The following is a 20,943-nucleotide window of genomic DNA, read 5'->3' as shown; positions in this document are numbered from 1 at the left end:
AACAAAAACACAATAAACTAGAGATTCAGGGATATTTCATGTCTACGAGCATGTATTTCACTAAAATTTCCCTCTTTCTTTAGTTGGAGGCACTAATAATGAGAACAGAAGGAAAATCCTAACAGCGAACAAATTAAGTATATTTTCATCAAAACATTGCTAGTTATGAGTTACCTCAGCATACTGCTAGTTCCGTCAAGCTTGAGTATTTATCTCATAACCTTTGCATTGTTGTCTGCAGAGAAATGTTAACCCTAACACAGAGTAAATGTCTAAGAGACATCTCCTTTCTCTTCCTTGCTTTATTAAAAATTTTAAATCATTGCATAATTCCCAGGATAAGTTATCTACAACCAGTGACCCAATCTATTTAGCATAGTGAAAAGCTCATGGAATTTGAAGCTACTCCTAATTCGGTGGTCTTAGGCAAGCCATTTAGCTAATTCTGGACTAGGTTGATTCTTCATTTGAAAAGAAAAAAGACAAGGAGGATAAAAATGTCTGCACCACCTAACTCACAGGATTATTTGGAGTGTTAGATGATTATATGTGAAGTCTTTTGTCAGGAGAAATTCACCAACAAATATCAATTTTATGTAGAGGAACTGTAGTTTTTAAGGAAACATTACAATAAGGATAGTGTTTGTCTTTTATATTCAGTAGCACTATGGCAGAATATGTGTCATCGTTTACACTTTTAAGTCTACTAATTATCTCATGAGATTCATTAAAGAAACTAAACAGGGTTTGCTTCTCTGACAACAAAATATATTTTTATAATACCTTCTACTAATCTAGTTCTTCCAAGGGAAAATGAAGTGTGAACTCCCAGTGGGTAAAACTATTCACCCCACGTGGTTAACTACTATTACAAAAATCTATCTTACAGAAATGCTTGAATGTAATTCAAATAAATGAGAAACCTGAAACCTCCCAAAGTTCCAGGTTGCAAGGATTGCCAGGACTTAGAGCGATACACCTTAGATTGTGATTTAACATTCTATATCTAAGCCAAGCCATAGCAATAATAGATTTTCCTTTTTTCTTCCAAAAACTCTCCCTCCAGACCTATTCTCACAAATATTTTTATCTTCACACAGAAAGAAAACTATTAGGAACTTGGCTCTTGTGCCAGAACCTATTTTAAATTGGAACCAAATCCTCAATTTTTCCTAAAAAGCCTTATCAAATTTATTCATCCTAGTACTCTTCTCTTGTTCAATATGATCACATCTTTATTTCCCAGCCCACTATGACTATTGTGTCATTGCATATTTATATGTTTGAAATTACTAAGGCCAGTGATATTATTCTAATTGTGCTGAATAAAATTCAATGAGTGCTCACCACAACTTTCTAATACAAACCCAAAACTCCTGAAAGATTAAACATAATAAATACATTGTTAATTGTTCCTTTGATGTATAGTCTTAAACATATTTGAACCTAAAATTTTAGCACACACACTAGCTGATGGAATGAATATTGTCCCAGGGATCATGCTGTCTTTGACATTCAATAGATATGTGAACTTAAGGAAAAAAAAAAAAAACTTGTCTATGTGGCTTTCCTCATATGTCAAAATGGTCTAGTACCTGTTTCACAGGACTGTTGTGAGTTTCAGAGGAGACAAAATCTGTAAAATCCTGAAGTGCAAAAAAACAGTTTTAAAATGATAATGTAATCATTCACATAGTTAAAAACCTGGTAGTAGTGCCTTTCATACTTACTGAGAGGTACTATTTCAGGTAATTACTTTAGATTTAATGCAGAGACTCATGATGAATCTACTTTGTTTTTGGTTTTTTCTTCCCCCAAAACTCAGTTGTTTCAGTTACTGGCAAAGCATGTTCTTAAGTGATTTAGTTGCTAACATTAGTGTATGATATAAAGAAGATATAAAGTGTAAGGACATTTTCAAAGGAAATATTAAACATTATGTTCTCAGAATGTCTTCCATTTCTTTGAAAGATGATGCTTCCTTGAGTTGTCAGTCTCCATCCTGGAACCTAACCTTAACTTGGAATTCTAGTTTTTTCTAGTGAATATAATCCACCCATTTCCTTAGTAATGTTATTACTAACTTTTGCAATCCTAACAGATTATTAGTAATTATAAGTACTTCAACATTTAATGTACATTATATGATATTATCTACTGGCTGATTGTGTTCAATCTTCACTGACACCTATTTTAAATCTTTACTAAAATTATATGACTTATAATTAAAATTCTGTCCAGCTAAACAATATTTTCCTCAAACTAAAAAATCACATTCTATTAATATGTAACCATATTGCCTCTGAAACAGGAAAAAGGAGAACTGACCTAGAGTTATACAGCCAGATTTGATTACTCTAATTCACAACATTGTTTAATATTTTTAGCATTTCTAATATTTGTTAGGTTAGTGCAAGAAATTATCTCCTATTTTTTCTTACAGTTGTATGATCCTGAAATTGTCTGGTGCTTTACATCATATTCAATTCTATATAGTTTTTGAGTTTTAGTGCCATTGTAAATTAACTCAATTTTTCCTCATTCTGTCTCAAGTCTTGACCAGTGTATTTTCATAGAAGTACTATCTCTACTTTCTATAGAGCGATTTTCCATCTCTAGCCTTTGAAAATAGGAATCTAAGAGCTCTGCTATTTTTCATCTGGTTTTTTGTTGTTGTTCTGTTTTTTGTATTTCTTCTCCTCTGTCTATTCTGGAGTTTCCCCCTTTAAAAAAAGATATATGGTATTTTGCTTGCTATACATGCTTCCTCAGGCACATAGAAACAGTCAATGCTTAACATTATTAAATAATGTTAAGGGTAATGAAATCCAAGGCATTTTGGCAGACACACAAGTTCATTTAGCACTTACAAAAACCATTTCAATCCAGTTGGCCCTTTAGTTCACTGGGATCCTCAAGTTGCCACCAAACAAGCTCTACTGGTTGCTATTAAAGTATCAGAGCTTAGAAAAGACTAATAGAGTTTCACTGGAAAGGCGGTAGCTGCTGAATCCCAATGCCATAATTAAGACATGAATCCCAGCTTTGAAGTGACAACTTTTTCAGTTGTTTCCCTAACCCTGCCGGATCCACAGCTGTGCCTCCTAACAAACACAGTTTAAACACTTACAACTTGACTTATTTCAATAGCTCCTTTCAATGTTGTTTGTTTTAATTTGACACTGGTTCCATACCAAGATGTACTGCACATAAAGAAATGGAACTATGAAGATTTCCTAAACGGATTATGATGAAAAGTTCACTTAGATTAAATGGCTATTCTGCTGTAGTCTGTGATAAAAATCTAAGTGTAAAGAAAGTAGCTAGGCACCATGTCTAATTTACTAAATGTCTAATTTACCATTTGTTCCTGCTTTGAGGGGAGTTTTAGGGGATAGCAAATATAAAATAACCTCTACCAAGTCTCTTTCATTGTTGTTGTTGTTGTTGCCCTAAAAAACGTCAGATACTAAAAAGAAAATAAAAATAATGTCTTCGAGCTAGGTAAATGAAAATTTAATTGGTCATTTTACTCTGATATCTGAATAATTAACTGATATGTTCATTTCCAATATGTCACAAATGAATATCTTCAAAGATCTATACCATATTAAACTCAGAATTTTGGGATCTTGTTGGAAAAGTTTTTAAAATATTGGTAAGCTATTGACACCACGTGGTCAATGGTTTTCTTTTTGAAATGGTATAAATGTATGTACATAGTCCTTATAAAATAGATTTGAGTATAAAATGAGCAAGCAACTGTTTTTTTATTCTGAGCTACAGTTTCAACTGATATAGTTACATCAAAGGTTAAAATCAATTTTAATACCCAAATGCAATAATTGTATATCATTTTTAATTTTTAAATATTCCACCCCTTGCAAAACAGCTACATTGAATCTTTTTTTTAAAATCTGTTACCAGACTTCCCTGGTGGCGCAGTGGTTAAGAATCCGCCTGCTAATGCAGGGGACACAGGTTCAATCCCTGGTCCGGGAAGATCCCACATGCCCTGGAGCAACTAAGTCCTTGCACCACAACTACTGAGCCTGCGCTCTAGGGCCCGTGAGACACAACTACTGAGCCCACGCACAGCAACTACTGAAGCCCGCACCCTCTAGCCACAACTACTGAGGCAACGTGCTGCAACTACTGAAGCCCGTACGCTTAGAGCCCGTGCTCTGCAATAAGAGAAGCCACGACAATGAGAAGCCCACACACTGCAACGAAGAGTAGCCCCCACTCACTGCAACTAGAGAAAGCCCGCGCGCAGCAAGGGAGATCCAATGCAGCCAAAAAAAAAAAAAAAGAATCTGTTACCTTTTGCTTACTTCACCTTTTCATGCTTGTTTACCAGACTAAGAATTAACCCTTTGTTTTCAGTGTGGTTTGAAAGGCAGCAGCATCTACATCCCCAGGGAACTTGTTAGAAATGCAGAATTTCAGGCCCCAGATAGAATCTACTGAATCAGGATCTGCATTTTAACGGGGTTCCCCAGATGAATGGTATGCACATTAAAGTTTGAGAAGCACAGGAATAGAATATAACTTCCTAGAAACTGGAGTTTAAAATAACAAGTCATCAGCAGTGATGGTGATTAATTAGAAGTTGTGTATTGGCTCTATTTCTCAAGTGTTTAGATTCTGTTAACAGCTACACTGCTATATAATTTTTTAGCATTGGCCTTATATTCCCATAACTGTTTACTCTTGTATGCAATTCGAAGTCATTCAGAAGCCATATGATATTTAATGGATTCAAACTCCCTTCTTCAAATACTCCTTCTTTGCACTCATTCACTTTACAAAATGGCCAGCATATATCGTAAGTGTTTTATCTCATGGATGTTAAAACCGAGTTCATGAGCTAAGAAAAGTTGCAGGACAAGGGATGTTGTAAGAAATGTGGAGCCTGACTGAAGGCTAAAATAACAGTCTTAAACTGAGCAATTTTTTTCCTGGTGTAAGCAGAAAAAACAATGAAATCCTTCCTGATGACGGTAGAGCAAATTCTCCATGTAAAAGTTTTATTGTTTGTGTGTTTTCGTGTATGTTTATTACCCATTCTTAAGCGTCTTTTTTAAAAAAATTTAATGTATTCCCATGTTTTTTTTGAAGATATTTGATCCTAGTAAAACTAGCAAACAAGTGTCAAATAACAGTTGAGATATTCCAAATATACAATATGAGAAGTGAGAGAGAAGCCAGCCTAGGCAGTTTCAAAAAGGTTGCATATTTCACACTAAACTGAAAACCAGGCCCTATCACCTAACACTCTGGCAGTGTTCTTCTCTACTTGATTTATTTTTTGTCCCCTTCTTTCCCCTCTGCCAAAAGTAAAATAAAGCAGTCTAAGGTTATGCAGGGGAGAAAGGTAAGCTTTGCTTTGGCACATTTTGCCTACATTTACCTGACCCATATTCCCTTACACATACAACCCTCGACATGAGCAATAAGATCATGCAACAAGCAGACCGAAGTTTAGAAAATTCACTTAAAATCTTTCCCAAATTATATTTAAACCTTCAGGAAAATGTACATTAAAGTCCTTAGGTAAATATGTATTTATAAAAACAAAACCATCCTTTGGGGTATGTACGTTTCTTGCTATCTTAAGTAAATGGGCTTTTCAAGTCCTTTTTAAAGAGTTAAAATATTTATATACTTTAATGCATCGATGCTTTAGTCTATTCACTCTACCTTCACGTCAAGATACATTTTGCATGTTTTATAACATCATATGCACAATAGACGTGTTTTTAATAATCTAAGTTCTAAACAAAGTGTGGAAAACATAGCATTTTCTATACCTAAGTCAGATTGGGAAATTGTCCAGCTTAATAAAGCCAAAGAAATAAACAAGCAAGTCCTGGATATATTTAACTTTCTGATAAGGTACAAAACTATTCCTGCATTTGAGCAAAGGAGGGAACAGGTAAGGTTGTAGAGTAAATTAAATAATGTTATCACCCAATACCTTACATGAGCTCCAGTTAACACTCATTTCACATCTCTGAGACTTAGTTTTCTTATCTGTAAAATTAAGGGGTTGGACTAAATGATCTTTCTGGTCCCTTCCACTTCCAGAGTTTATGAAACTTGGACCATTCTTGGTATATTATAATGTACCACCTGGCACTCGATATTTGTTAAATTTAATCTAATGTGACTATATATTACTTTTTTGTTGTTGTTGCTTATTGTTTTTGCCCAATCAGAATATAAGCTTCTCAAAGGAGATACTGCCTTAAATTTCTTTAAGGACCCCCTTTCTCAACCCAGTCCAACCACCACATTTAAAGTATTGTAATGCTGGACCAGCAATAGGTTTTTAGATATTGAGGGCTAATGAATCAATGTGTTGAAACTGGAAATACCTGCAGAGCCAAGGGACAAGGAAAGAATACATGGTAGAGCTTTCTGTAAAACATCATATAAATTTTTTTCATTGGAAAGGGCCTTGAAATAATGTAAAACTTCTTCATTTTACATTTGGGAAAACTGTATTCCAGGGAGATGAAGTTATTTGCTCAAGATCACTCTCTGGATACTAATAAAATATAAATCATAAAATACCTTGTGTTCACACAATTTAAATAAACCTCTGCTCTCATTTCCTGTACCCAAAACCACAGGAAAAAGGAGTTTATAATCCTGAAGACAACAGAAAATGATTTGCATATTGGGAGCTTAATGTCCTTTGGTTGATATGATACAAACCTACACACAATTGATTCCCAAAGATATTTTGCTTCAAAGATGGCATATCAGAAGAAAATCAGTATTTACAAATCATTGTCAAATATTCTCTAAAACAAATCCTATATAAAATATAGATGTCCTAAAAGAAAAACGAATTAGGCAATAACACTAAATATGTGCCACATTAAGTAAAATTAAAGTTTATGGAGTGTCATTATGATGGGTCATAATTTGAATTATTCTTATAAATAAAACAGAGGAAGTGTATGAGCATATATGAGCATGTACTGTTAAATTTCAATAGTCTTATTATTTTATTATATAATATTTACAGGGTTAGTAAGAGGAGGAGAATATGACACAAGTAAACAGTTAAAAGACTTATTTAGATATATTTGAATATACTTGTCTTTGAAAGTTTTATTTTTTAAACCAAGAAGCATTCTTTTTTGTTTTCTTTTTTTTTTTATATTCAGAACTTTGAGGAAATATACTCAAAGAAATGCGAGGCAAGGCAGGTGTTGGGAAAAGCCCTCGTTTGGAAGCTAAAAGTCCTGTATAGGCTTCCCCTCTTACTAACTGGAAAGCCTTAGAGATAGGATTTCACCTGTCTGACCTTCAGTTTCCTCATTGAAAAAATAGGTACAACCATGCTTTCTTTTTCTACTCAAAGTTTTTTATTAGACTAAAATATTTACTTTTAAAATTATATAAAATATAGGATACTGTATAATTTTTTATTTGTTTTCAGTATGCGGGCCTCTCACTGCTGTGGCCTCTCCCGTTGCGGAGCACAGGCTCCGGACGCGCAGGCCCAGCGGCCATGGCTCACGGGCCCAGCCGCTCCGCGGCATGTGGGATCTTCCCGGACTGGGACACGAACCCATGTCCCCTGCATCGGCAGGCGGACTCTCAACCACTGCGCCACCAGGGAAGCCCAGATACTGTATAAATTTAACAAGGAGAATGAATTGAAACAACAGGGTGGCAGAAAATTTAATGTTCTGTTTTCATTTCATATGACAATAAATGAATTGTAAAAATCAGTACAATCTTGATTTGCATTCTAATAACTTGAAGATTTAAAAAGAAAGGAATTTTCATATAGTTTAATTAAAATCCATCAGGAAATTAGTTTTATTGTCATGCTAAAGGATATGTAAGATTAATATAGTTTTTATTGAGAGAGAAAAATCCTCTCCTAGAATTTATTCTCTTCTTTCTTTTGCCTTTCCTCTTTTTGTTTTCCCAAATCTACATATTCAAGATGAGCAGATTAGGTGGAAAAAATCATTCTTTCAGATCTGGGCTGGAAATGACAACTATAGCCATTGTCACCCTTAGATTCAAAATTTATTATACTGATTTGATGCTTAACACATTAAAGTCAATTAAAAGGGCAGCTTAAAATCCTTGATCAGTTGAGGATGTTTAGAGTGTAAAAGATAATAGAAGCATTTATGATTTCTGCCAAGCCACTCTTCTAATTCAAAAACCGTAATTGAAAAAGACTCTTTATCCAATTTATTTTTACTGTTTGATAATGAGAATGCAGTCTTTCTACAGATGTAACCAAATCTCAAGACACTTTTCACCCTAAAATAGCTCTCTCCATGTGATAAACCTGTGTTTTACAATTAATGTTGCACAGGGCATAAATCTTGAGGGACCATTACATACAGGTTATTTGATGTTTTCTCTTAACAAGAGATGAGCACATTTTGGGGATGATGCCTTCTAGATGAACTTCTATTGAAAAATGACACCTTTTCAAATAGGATTAGATTAACTTAAACAATGCAAGCCAGTCTGGAATATCAAGGCATCTTACCTAGTTTTCTTCATTCTGGATACTGAATGATCAATAAAGTCTTCAGATAATAGAACTCTGCTCAGACAATGACATGTAATTTGGAATGTTATAAAGTCAATCCAATTAAATATACTTATAAATTTTATTTTTCACAAAGGTAAAATTTACCTATGTCATTGATGAAAGAATGTATCATCTATTTTTATGGCATACTCTTTCTTACCTCCCCAATTCCCAGTGATGTTGAGCCAACCTCAGTGCATGTGGAGATACGGACAATTTGAGAATTGCCCATTTCCCACACACACAAAAATAACTTTCTACAAATGCAGTACAAAGCAAGGGTTCCTTTGCCTCTGAAGATTGACATAGTAACTGTGTATGTTCGTATGAACATGCTTTGACAAAGGCCTTAAAGTCCTTTGTGTGTGTGTGTGTGTGTGTGTGTGTGTGTGTGTTAGGAGAGATCTGTCTGAGGCGGACACCCTCTCAAAATATTTAAATTTGAGCCACTGTGACAATTCCACAAAGCAAAAAGGAGGGGGAATAAAAATGAGACAGAAACTTTCACTGAAAACAGAAATAATGACCCATGGGAAGAGGACACACCAGAAAGAATGGGATGCCGAGAAACAGTTTCAGGAGTGTGTGGTGAGAAATTCAGAAAAGTTGAAAATACTCCCCAAAGTACAATATTTAAATCCCTAGCTGTAACCAAAGGAAAACAGACATTTGCAGGCATGATAAAAAATATAAGAAATCCAAGGAATTCCACTATAAATCTTGTTTGAAATAAAACAGCAAAAGACATACATAGACGGCAAGAAATATTCTTGTGAGGAAAATTTGAAAAATCTGTAAGTTTAAAGTAGAGGTTCCGTGGTTCCTTTTTTAAAAAAACATCTTTGAGGTCACTGAAGGGGAAGAGAGTCCAAGGTAGCTAGTGGGAAGAAAGAAGTAAAATGGGGATTAGTGGAGAAATTACCTAGGTAGGTAATGCAGGGAAGAAGCAGCGAGGGAAGACTGATGGGAGAAGGAAAAAGAATAGAGATAGAGGTGTTTGCTAGGGCCTCAAGAGGAGGAAAAAGCCAAGATTAAGGGACTCTGATGGTTGGTAGAGAAAGAGCTGAAGGGGGTAAGGATGGGAGAGATGATATGGTGCACGGAGATGATGCAGGGAGGTGTGTGGAAAATGAAGTGCGGTGGGCATAAGTGTGCTTGCAAGTGACTGAAGGAGTTTACTCTGATGGTGGAAGATGGGGAATTTAGAAGGTTGGGTGTGGAAGCTGAGATGAGCCTAAAGATAAAACTATAGAGATGATTATGACTAAAGAGAAATTCTCTTTTCCAAAATGACATTCTTAGTTTTATTGATTTACCTTAGGCCCTCTTCATTCATTTGTCCTCTTTTCTGGATGTTACAGTATCTTCTTACCTTATTTACCTCAACTCTCTATTCCAATGCATTAGTTTATTCAAATACACATTTAAAGACAACAACAAAAATGTTTCTATTGTGTGCCACCTACTGCCTAATTTTCTCACCCTGTTTTGTTGTTGTTGTTTTTAACATATCTGCTTTAAAAATCTTCAAAGTGGACTATGCCTACAAAATACACACACAAACCCCCTAACTCCACAGTGGAACATCAAGCCTCACCCCCACCCGCCCTCTCCTTACTTAAGTCTGTATCAGGTTCTTCCAGGTCTACCTCCTGGCTAGCCACTGCCTATGAATGCCTATTTTTCAAAGCCAGAGAGACACCTTCTTTATGAATCTTTTTTTCAACCTCTTAGCAAAAATTAATTCCTCCCTCCATTATGTTCAATTAGAGCATTAATCACATTGTATCATAAATTTGTCAAAGTCTCCTGGCTCACAGAAACCCGAACAACCTTTTCCCATTCTCTTTTGCATTCCTGTAGCCTAGCACATTGTCTGGCACAGTAGGTGACTAATTAATGTTTGCAGATTCTTTGGTGAATAAATAAACAGATGACCCTCCTTTAAAATACATGAAGCAAGATTATTGGAGAAAATCAGATTTCAAAATTTCATCCCCTGAATAATTCCCCTTCCTACTAATAGAAAATGTGGCAGCCATACATATTTTGTCAATTTAGCTTAAACCAGTGGTTTATATAAAGTCTCCTTGTCCGCACGCCTCCCCTCTCTTCGCCAAGAACCTTGTAAATCCTGACTAAAGGCTGTTGTGGACTGCTTGCACAGAGAAAAGGAGAATTTTCTGCTTTCTAAATCCCTTACCAGATTTCTTCCTGCCACCAGCAGTCTGGAAGTTCTCTATCAGGAATTTCTATCTTTCAAAGAACATAAAGTTTTGAATACAAAGAGAAGAAATAATGTGAAAACTGCAATTCCTTCTGCCAGGCCTCCCAGCTGCCAAAACCCAACACTGCTTGGGCATCCATCAGAATCGCATTCAGGTGATTAAAAAAAAAAGTCTCCTTTAAACCTTTAGCAAATGATTGAACTCTAAAAACTGAATGCGCTTTTATGCTTGGTCTGAGTTTCCTTCCCATTCCTGTATTTCAAATGCATAGCAACTCTAAGTTTGCTGCCTTTGCTGATATAACATGTAAGGGAAGCCTTCCACCCAAGGGAAGAAAACAAAACCCCAGATTTATAAAACAGAAGAATTCTTTGCTCCTGCTCCCTTTCCCCCAAATCTCCTACCCGCCTCCAAACCAAAATACAGTCAGTAGGTAAGCAGTTTGTTGCGATCCTCTCTGAAGATAATTTCCTTGGGAAGGAAACTCAGTTCCGAGGCCCAGACGCCTCCACACACGCGGCCTTCATCCCCTCCCTCTTGCCCTGTACAACCTTCTCCAACTGCGCGCTGCGGTCCTTCTTCCAGAGCTAAAGAAAAAAATTGTCTGCAATCAGGGGAAACGGATTAGCCTCTAATTCGGGGAAGCAGGGGGTTGCTCCCTTAAAGGGAGAAGAGCAAACTCAGAAAGGAAGTCGCAGCGGGCTTCCGTCTTTAAAAGCCCATTTCTGAATCTTCCCAATTTGGCGCGCCGGTCTCTAGGAGTGACTGCGCAGCTTTATAATAAAGAGGACGGTGGCCTGCCCCTGCGGCAGCAGCTCCTAGAGCCTTTCGTAACTTCCAATTTTCAGTCCCTTCTCTCACTTAAGGGGACTCTCCACCCTGTGCCAGCGCCTCCAATCGTCCCCCTCCCACACCTCACCATTTCACTGGGAAGACGACCCTCTTCGCTTTCTAGGGAGCTTGTTCTGTTGAAAGCAAAGAGACAGCCACAGGATTTTAAGGATACCGGTATTCACATCCCCCTTCCTTATAATCCAGGGAGGAGAGAAAACAGCGGAAATTTAACACTGGTAACTATTATTTCATCTGAAGAACTAGCCCTCTAGAATGCCGCTAAATAAGTAGATTCATAGTGAAAAGTGAAGGTGCAAGCTGAAAACAGGAAGGACTGGGGGGGAGGGTCGTGGGGGACAGGGACAAGGAGGGAAGGAGTGCGGGAAGACCCTACATCTGTATCAGATTCCGGGTTCAAAACCGGCCGCGGCCGGGACCGCAGTAACCTTCCCCGCCCCGGCCGCCTCGGCGCGCCTGTGGGGAGCGAGTGAGCGTGATGGATGGGCAGAGAGGGAGAGCGCGGGAAGGAGGCCGAGAGAAGCGAGGGCGGCTGCGCACAGGCCGGGACCAGCCGCTCGGCCTCCTCTCCGCCCGCCGAGGCGCTCCGGGGCTGACATCATTGCCAGAAGGAGGGGCTGCCCGTGCGAAGGCGTCTGGAGAACGAGGTTCTCGGGCCTCGCTGGCGGAGGCGTTCCCTCGCCGCTTGGCAGGCGCAGCGCGGAGTTGGCCGGATTCAGCCCGCGTGAGCTGCGCGCGGCAATTCTTATTTTAGCGGAGGGAGGAAGGTATCTTTAGACCTTAGCGCGTCCATCTCTGGGTTCATTCGTCAGAACCGCCCGCACACCGTCCGCGCTTCCTCCGACGAACCAGACAAAGGCAAGAAAGGGGGAAACACATACAAATACTATTACTTCGACTTGCTTTCAAATGTCCCCCCACTCGCCCGGGAAAGGATAGCCCTAAGGCTGAGATTTCCCGCCGTGATTGTTTCAAACAAGATTGAGAGTGGAATTCCATTTAGTCTTCCCCAAGTTCCGAAGGTGCCCGCAAGTACCCTTTTTTTCCTTGAGTCACACCTGTTTTAACCTTTCATGGGATGGGAGGAGTCTCTTTAGTCTAAAGCTACCGCTACCTTCTCCGGTGTTTTGCTCAATGTTGAGGATTCTTCGCACGCTCCTCAGGTTGTTTCCTTGTTGCAGCTCTAAGAGCACGCAAGCGGTGTCAACACCCTCGCCCCCTCCCCATATTTCCTGTCCCCCTCCCCATATTTCCTGTCCCCTTCACCGCCTATCGCGATGTTTAAACAATTTCTTCCACACACTTTCCTTCGCACAGTAACGGCTCCTATGTGGGGTTTAAACCCAAGCTTGGGATGTTTCCACGCAAGGACTCGCTTTTGTTTGGTTCTCCCTGCTTAATTTTATTTATTCTTTTGTCTTCGCCCCTCCCTCTTCTCTCAAGTCTTTGCTTTGTGGGTGTGTGCCGCAGTGGCGCAAGTTTCTATTCCCAGCCCCCTAGCCAACATTTTGGAAGGGCACACCGCTTGGAGACTCGACCGCCCGCCCGCAGACGCGCGCGCACACGCACTCCACATGCGCGCCCCAGCGCCCCACACCCCAAACCGCAAAGGAGGCCAAAGCAGTGAAGCACAGAATAATTCATTCTGAAAGCGGAGACGCCGTTTGCTGTTGAGCTCTATAAGTCTTTCCTTGGGGGAGAAAAGGAAGTGGTTGGAGCTATACGCTCTTGGAAAGTGACACACACACACACACACACCCCTTTATTTTTTCAAGGGGAGGATGCCAATTTGCGGCTAAGCGCGCACATGCAAGTCGTGTCTCCAACCGAGGGCAGACTGCCGCTCCGCTCTTCCAAGTCTCTAAAGAAAAGACCCATTTGCCGCTATGAGCTTTTAAAAAGTCACCTTTTCCGATGACTCTCTTAAGAGGCATTCATTATCGCGAAAAGGGGCTGTTTTATGGCTACGCGCTTAAAAAATTAATTCCTTTGTGGACACATAATCTGTTTTTCGGTCCTATCGTAGTCCACGTCATTCATTTATGGGATAGGTAGGCGGGTTTTGGCTAAGGGATTAAAAGTCATTTTTTACAGAAAGAGCAACCGCTTTATGTTCGGCTACGCTCTTAGAAAGTCTTTTTTTTTTTTAATGAGAAAATGATGCCGTTTTTATGCTACGCAATTATAAGACGTTCCTTTTTTTAGAGCTAGGCAGAATTTTCCACACCTACCATCTCCACATCCAGCAGGTGCTGGCTGAGCACAGCCCCAGAAGTAGGGCGGGAAGGAAGGGCGGGGAGGCGAGCGTCAGGCGGAACTGCATGGGGGACCCTGCGCGCTCCGTGGCGCGCTGCACTCTCCTCTCTGCGCCGAGGGTCGGGCTCCCAAGGATTAGAGCCAGCCTGGCACGGATCTAGATCCGGAGACCCCAGTGATGGGAGCGCAGCGGGGCTGGACCGCCCTGGAAGTCCGAGCCGGGCTCTGGGCTCCGGCCTTTGCCCCTCTGCTCAGACCGCTTCGCCTGGCTAACCCGAGAATCCGGAGTGTGATCTTTTCCCAGCCCCTGCCGCAATCTTAGAGTTTCTCTCAGCTTCGCAGAAGCTGGCTGTATCTGTTAAAGTGAAAGACCTTTTTGCACGGCCAATGTTGAGGAAATTCATGCGCGGACACTTTTCTGACAGAAGTGAGAGTTTTTGCAAAGTAACCAAGCCAAGCCGACTGGTGGCTGTGCCCAAAAGATATTCTAGCCGCACTCACCTCCGGGGTTTGCTCTTTCTCTTATCTCCAGGGAAGAGATGGGGGAAGGGAAGACACAGGAAGCGTCTCTAAAATCACTCTGTGGTCCTAGTCAAAGACCCCAAGAGCAGGCAGCCGGAAGCCTCCGCGCAGTAAGTGCGGGACTCACGCTTCACACGCCGCACTCTGTTCTGGCACCCGGACCGGATACTTACCTTGTTGTCCAAGCCACTAGAGTAGAAATGAGGTGGTAAGTAAAAAAGAGAAAAGGCTTCCGCTAGCCCCACGGAGACTGCGACTGCTGTAGCGGGGCTCTGCCGCCACAGCTCGCAGTCCGCGGAGCAGTTGGAGTCGCGAAGGCTTCCTTTGAGGCTGTTTGGGCCGCCCGGGTTGCCTGGGCTGCCTGTGTCGCCGCTGCCAGTGCCACTCTGCGCACTCTGTTCAACTGCCTTTTTGCTTTGCCGCGCGGGCCGCTGCGTGCAGCTTGAGCTCACGGCTCCTCCCGCCCTGACAGTTCGCTGACTGCAAGGAGCCAGTGCCGAGCCAGCCCTTTTCAATGGCGAGTGGGAGGGACTCGATAGAGGGGGAGAAGGGGGAAGGAAGGGGGGTGAGCGAGTGGAAGGCGGGTGGGGGGAGAGAAGTGAACCAGTGCCCTGACCGCCTGCTGGGAGGGGGCGGCGCAGCACCAACTGCTGGGTACCCCCTCTGGTCCCCACTCCCTGCACCCCACGGCTCCGGGGGCGGCCCCTCCAGGCTAACGGGGAGCCGGGGAAGAAGGGCGGGGGAGAAATGGAGGTAAGCTTAGGAAGTTACTGTTCGCCGCCCCAAGAAGGCGGCAGGAAGCGCGCTGGCGGCACCCTTGAGTGCGGGAACCGCTGCTGGGAAAAACGCGCCGCTTTAGGGCTTCCCGCTTTGCGGAGCAAAACCAAGGGCATATTCCGCTCCGCTCGGTTCTCCGCTCGCTGCTCTCTTAGGCTTCCCTTTAAGTTGAACTCATTCGAATTATCTTACGGAAGTTTTATTTTTCTTGTTCTGTGTGCTTTTCTAGCGATCCTGCTGACCGCCCTAACTCCGGCTAGAGAACAAGCGTCCAGCAGCACCATTTTCTATACAAAGGATACTTAAGACAGACTAGTGGAAGTAGGGGCAGGAGCCCGGCAAAGCCGCAGTTGGAGCCGAGAGACTGTGCCTTCATATATCACACTCAACTGTGAGCCGGGTCTGGTACCTCGATTGCCTTCAGATTGATTGGGGGTGGCGGAGACGGGGGTGAGGGGGGAGATCTAGCATTTGGCTACCCCAGATTGCAAGTACGAGTGAGCGTAAGCAGGTCGGTGGCTTTGGGCTGCTTTAGTGTGGTCCAGCCGCTTCGCTGCCGGGGACCGGGCAGCATCGCGGGCGTGGACAGCGCGTTTCCGCGGTAGGAAAGGATGCAGGAGAGGGAGGAACCCAGCCGCAAGACTGGTGCTTGCCAGCGCGCTCCAGCTGCCTAGTCGGTGACGCCCGGGCGGGCATCGGGGTGTCAGGTCTTCCAAAACCACTAAAGCGACCAGGGGCAATCTGGCTGGTTTATGGCTCGGATGGGTCGTGGGTATCTAGAAGCAGGGCTAATTCCCCCGTCCCTGTTATGGGATTAAAAGCAAATAGCAACAACAACCAAAACCTCCCCAGCTGTTCTACTCCGATTCTTGCTCCAAGGAGCAAGTCCTTAAATTTACCCAGAGGCTGGAGAATGAACCAGGTGAATTCTTTAAATTCCTCTCCAGAAAGGTGTAGGGTTTTAGGTTTAGGTTTTAGCATCCATTTTCCATGCTTAACCAATAGAAAAACTTATCTTTCGAGTGCTCTGCTTTGTTTTTGGAAGGAGGAAGCTCTCTTTCCTGAAATAAAAGGAGGAAAAGTAGATAATGTTTTCAGGCGCCAAGAGCACAGTATTCATTTTTATTTTTGTCTACTGAATGGAAGGGGGAATGCATCTGCATAGGGATAGAACATCAGGAAGGAAAAATTTTGCCAATTATCGTGAGTTGATTTTATCTAATAGCTTCTTCATGGAAAGTTATTATTATTTTTTTATTGAAGGGCCAATCTTTCTGGCTTCTTTCCCTAGTATGTCCCTCTCCATCTTTGTAACTGCCATCTTTCCAATTCCTGACAGTTTTAAAGGTTAAAACCCTGGTTCAGATAATCCTCACATCCCCCCCATTTTGTTCCTCTTGCCTTTTTTCTTCTTTTTCTTTCTTTCTTTCTTTCTTTTTTTTTTTTTTACACCTACAGCCACTACTGGGAGGGACATTAGCACCACAGTTCAGTGCAGTCTGCATGAAAGAGGACACAGGAAGTGTTTACTATTACATTTTACTCCTCCTGTAACTCTGCCTGCATTATTCACAGTATCCAGCACATGTATTGTCCGCTTCTCGGGAGCTGGGAGATGTCTTGGAGTTGAAATTAGAAGCTGTCAAATGGTTACAGTTTACAGCTCTGACTCTTGGGGTTTGCACTGCTGGATGAGACTCAGTCATAGGTGATGGCAGGAACTCAATGAAAATAAAATCAGTGATTGATCCAGGAAAGTGTGGCAAAGCCATGCTGTGGAGGCACTCTCAGAGCACTAATAATCATTCATAACATCCACATTAGATATCAGTTAATTGATGTGTTAAGATTTCCATCTAAACCCAAGGCAGGGGGAGAGAACTATTCAGTGACTCTTATGAAGTATTTAAAGTTATCATCATGACAGTCTCATGAGGTTAATATTATTATCCACATTTTACAGTTCCTGAAACTGAAGATCACAGACAGGTAATTTGTACAAGACCATGGAGCTGAAAAGTAGCAGACTCTGGATTTTCATTCAGAGTGTGAAACTCCAAAATGCAGCTAAATGGTTGCTTTATAGTGAATCTGGATTATTCTATATATACAGCACAACATTTAGTTTTATGTGTCTAGTCCAATAGAAAATGATCTCTGTAGAGTAGCAACATTACTTACAGACTAAGGAGACTACTAGTTGAACTAAGTAACCCAGAAAATCATCTGAGAAATTGTTTGTTGATAAAAGTGACAGAAATCCACATCTGAAAATAATGGAAAAAATGTTCCCATTTTCTTTTCTCCTTTTCTGTCTGATGGTGGCACCAATGAGCAACGGAATAGCCAAAAGCCAGGACACCTGGCAAAAGCCCTCCGCTTGGTGCTCTAACTCTAAAAGGACTGATGAGGACTCTGCTTGCTTACAGAGAGAAGGACTCATTGACTGAATGCCTTTTATGCACCATTTGCATTATATACATTGTCCTATTAATCTTCAAAACCATCCTATGAGATAGGTATTATTAGCTTCATTTTTTTTTAACAAATGAGGAAACAGAGATTCACAGAGACTAGGTAAAATGCCCAAGGTTATATAGGTATAAAGTATAGAGTTGGGAAATTCAAACCCATGTCATTTCTAGTCCACTATGCTGACCCTTAGCATATGGTCCTCAAATTGTGTGATTACACATTTTCAGAATTTACATTACGTCAAAAATTTTATAATTAACCAAAGGAAACTTTAGGAATTTGTTTTTTGGAGGAGATGCCATGAAGGAACTGTTATATTTATTGCATTTGTTTGTTCAGTGTTCCAATTTGGAACTTGAACCAGGGTTCTACTAAGATCAGAAAAAATATATGGTAATGTGTACCCTATAAACATAGAAATATGTGCAATATCTGAGGATTAAACTATAAAGCCATTGTATAATTATAGAATGGCTTATACAAGATAATTAAAATACTTCGAGTTAGAATGTTTCTCAGGCCAGTGAGAATTGACTAAAACTGAGAAATAATGCGTTAATCTGAAGAAAGGCTTGATCAGCTACGCAGACCTAGTAAAAGAAGTCCCAAAGAGATGAGCATTGGTAACTCTTATCCATGTACATTTTCGTCTCACTGGCAAAAACCACCCTTGATATGAGATTGATGAAGCTAATCAAATACTCTGATTTCAGTTGCCTTTGCATTGAAACACCCCTTATCAAGCAGCCTGCCATCTGACTGTGATCTGCCTTCCCACGTACACTGTCTAGAGAGAGAATGCACAGGTCTTCCGGATGGATGAGAATGACTACTATGCATCATGTGCCGGTTATTTTACATCAAATTCCATCATCTTTGTGTTGTCCACAGCAGCTTGCACCTATATTGTACGTAAATGTTATAATTGATAAATTGTCACTGTTACTGAGAAAGTAGGTGAGTGTATGGACACAAAACTGTAAGAATGGATAAATTACATTCTCCATGACATTTTTCATATTTAATATTAACTATTGACAACGATTGGAATTAGTAGGAGACAGTGAAGCCCAGTGATTAAGAAAAGAACTTTGGTTTTAAACCAAATTTGGAATTCTGGCTCTGGCATTTTCTAGTTGTGTGGCTGTGAGTGAATTAATCTCTGGACCTGTACTGTATAAGATAGTGACTAGCCACATGTGCTACTGAGCCCTTGAAACTTGAGTAACCCAAATTGAGATGCACTGTGAGTATAAAATACACACCCTATTTCGAAAAGTGAGCACATGTACATATACACACACGTATATGAAATATATAATTAATATTTTATACAAATTGCATGATGAAATGATAATATTTTGACTAACAGGTTAAATAAAATATTAAAATAATTTAACTTGCTTATTTTCAATATTTTAATGGGCTTCTATAAAATTTAAAATTGTATATGTGGCTTGAATTATACTTTTGTTGTAGAGAGCTATCCTAAGAAGCTTCAGTTTCTTCATCTAAAAATGGGGATAATAATCTTATTTAGCTTAAGTTGTTGTAGTGATATTTAAATAAAATAATGCACCTCAAATGCTTAGCACAGTGCCTGACATTTAGTTTAAAAGTTGTCACTCTCCAAGAGTTAGGAAATAAAGATAAGTAAAAATATAAAACAAAAACTATAAAGCTGAATGGATTGGGGACTGCTCAAAGAGAATGCTTTAGTTACAAATTAGTTTTCTTTATCTCAAGTGAAACCATTCTACTTCTCTCTCTAAAAACAGGGGCAAACATACATGTGTGGTGGTGGTGGGGAGGACAATATTTGTTACATACAAAACTAATAATGTGCATGCAAGTGTTTTGAAGAGTTAAAAGTACTTTCTCAATTCCAAGCATTTTTACTATCCTAATTTGTGAGACACTTTTACATTTAATTCGTAGATATTTCTAGTGTTGGGGCATTCAAGTCACAAATGAAAATAAGGCTGAAACTGGTGCCGGTACACATAAGGCAAATTAATTTCTGCAGAAGATACAGAAACAGGAGAAAGCCTGGTAGTTTACTGTGCCTAGCTGATGACAGAAATGCATAGCTCAACTGGAGACACTAGAGGGTGCTATTAGTGAGAGCTTAGAAGGATGAATAAAGTCTTCCAACACCCATCCCCCTCTCCACTGCTATAGATTATAAGAATTTGAAAAGGGCATACCTGTGAAATGAAACTAACACTTCTCCATTCCTTCTTGGACATGACTTGCAAGGTTTTTTGTAGTCCTGAGACTGGCCTTTACAACATTCCCCAAATAATAAAATATTAGAAGTTTGCCATAGTACTTGGGCAAATAATTTGGAAAAGTTTGAAACAGTTGGTTCCCTGCTCTGAGAAAAACACTACCAAGGCCCAAGGAGGGGAGTATAAGAAATGAAAACACACAAGAAAGGGCTTTCAATGAAGGAAAGACTCCAACAACCTCTGTAATTAAGTAGGGATGGGGCAATTTTTTGGTAATCATGCCATATAAGATTTTTTTTTCTCTCTCCCTAGGCTTGACCAGCTACCCACTTGCAGTGGACAGAAACTGCAGCGGAATTTCTTTCATTGGAGCCTGGGAATTACAGCCTAATGTGTATAGCTGAACTTTGCTGAAGCACTGAGCTCTGATTAATGCAGTAAAATGAATAAAAAGGTACGTGGTGTTGTCTTCAAGGTTGCTGTTTCCTACTAAAGAATGCATTTCTCCTTCTGTACTCTTTTTCTTTTCTTTTTTTTTTTTTTTTTACAGATAAGTAGTTGCAAACTGTACCGGATGAGGCTTTTCATCTGTGTGTTATTTGCCTGTATTGTGATGGAAGCACACAAGGAGGGAAAATTATCGTGTCTTTTAAAGCATAGAAGGATCAGAATGCTATTAACAGTTTCTATCTTTCTTGTTTCCTTAGGACAGGCTTTAACTTGAGTTATCCAGATGTTGCCTGCTGAGGTGAAAGAGTTAAAGAGATTTTGGTTGCTGAGGAAAGCGGAATTCCTTTTTGTTCTTTCTTTTAACATTGAGATTGAATTTTTTCCATCCTACCAAAACTCCTATGTGGTCATGTATTCAGGAAGTAGGCATCAGTGACTGCCCTAAACTTAGGAAATACACACACCTATGAAAATAATCACATAATGTTTCCAAAGAAATATATTGGGATTGATAAAAATATACATTTTTAAAGAATCGTGAATTAATCTCACACCACTCTGAGCCTTCTTT

The 20,943-nt window shown here is 40.3% G+C and overlaps 1 long non-coding RNA gene across 1 annotated transcript; it reads left to right on the top strand.

Moving 5' to 3' along the window:
• Positions 1-17,885: 17,885 nt before the first annotated feature.
• LOC125963140 (uncharacterized) lies at positions 17,886-20,462 on the top strand. The gene is made up of 2 exons (XR_007474959.1): positions 17,886-18,599; positions 20,235-20,462. It is a non-coding gene; the product is annotated as an uncharacterized LOC125963140 (long non-coding RNA).
• The last annotated feature ends 481 nt before the right edge of the window (positions 20,463-20,943 follow it).

This window comes from Orcinus orca, chromosome X (assembly GCF_937001465.1).
Source record: "Orcinus orca chromosome X, mOrcOrc1.1, whole genome shotgun sequence".
Classification (NCBI taxonomy): Eukaryota; Metazoa; Chordata; class Mammalia; order Artiodactyla; family Delphinidae; genus Orcinus; species Orcinus orca.
This window is presented reverse-complemented; position numbering and strand designations above follow the sequence as displayed.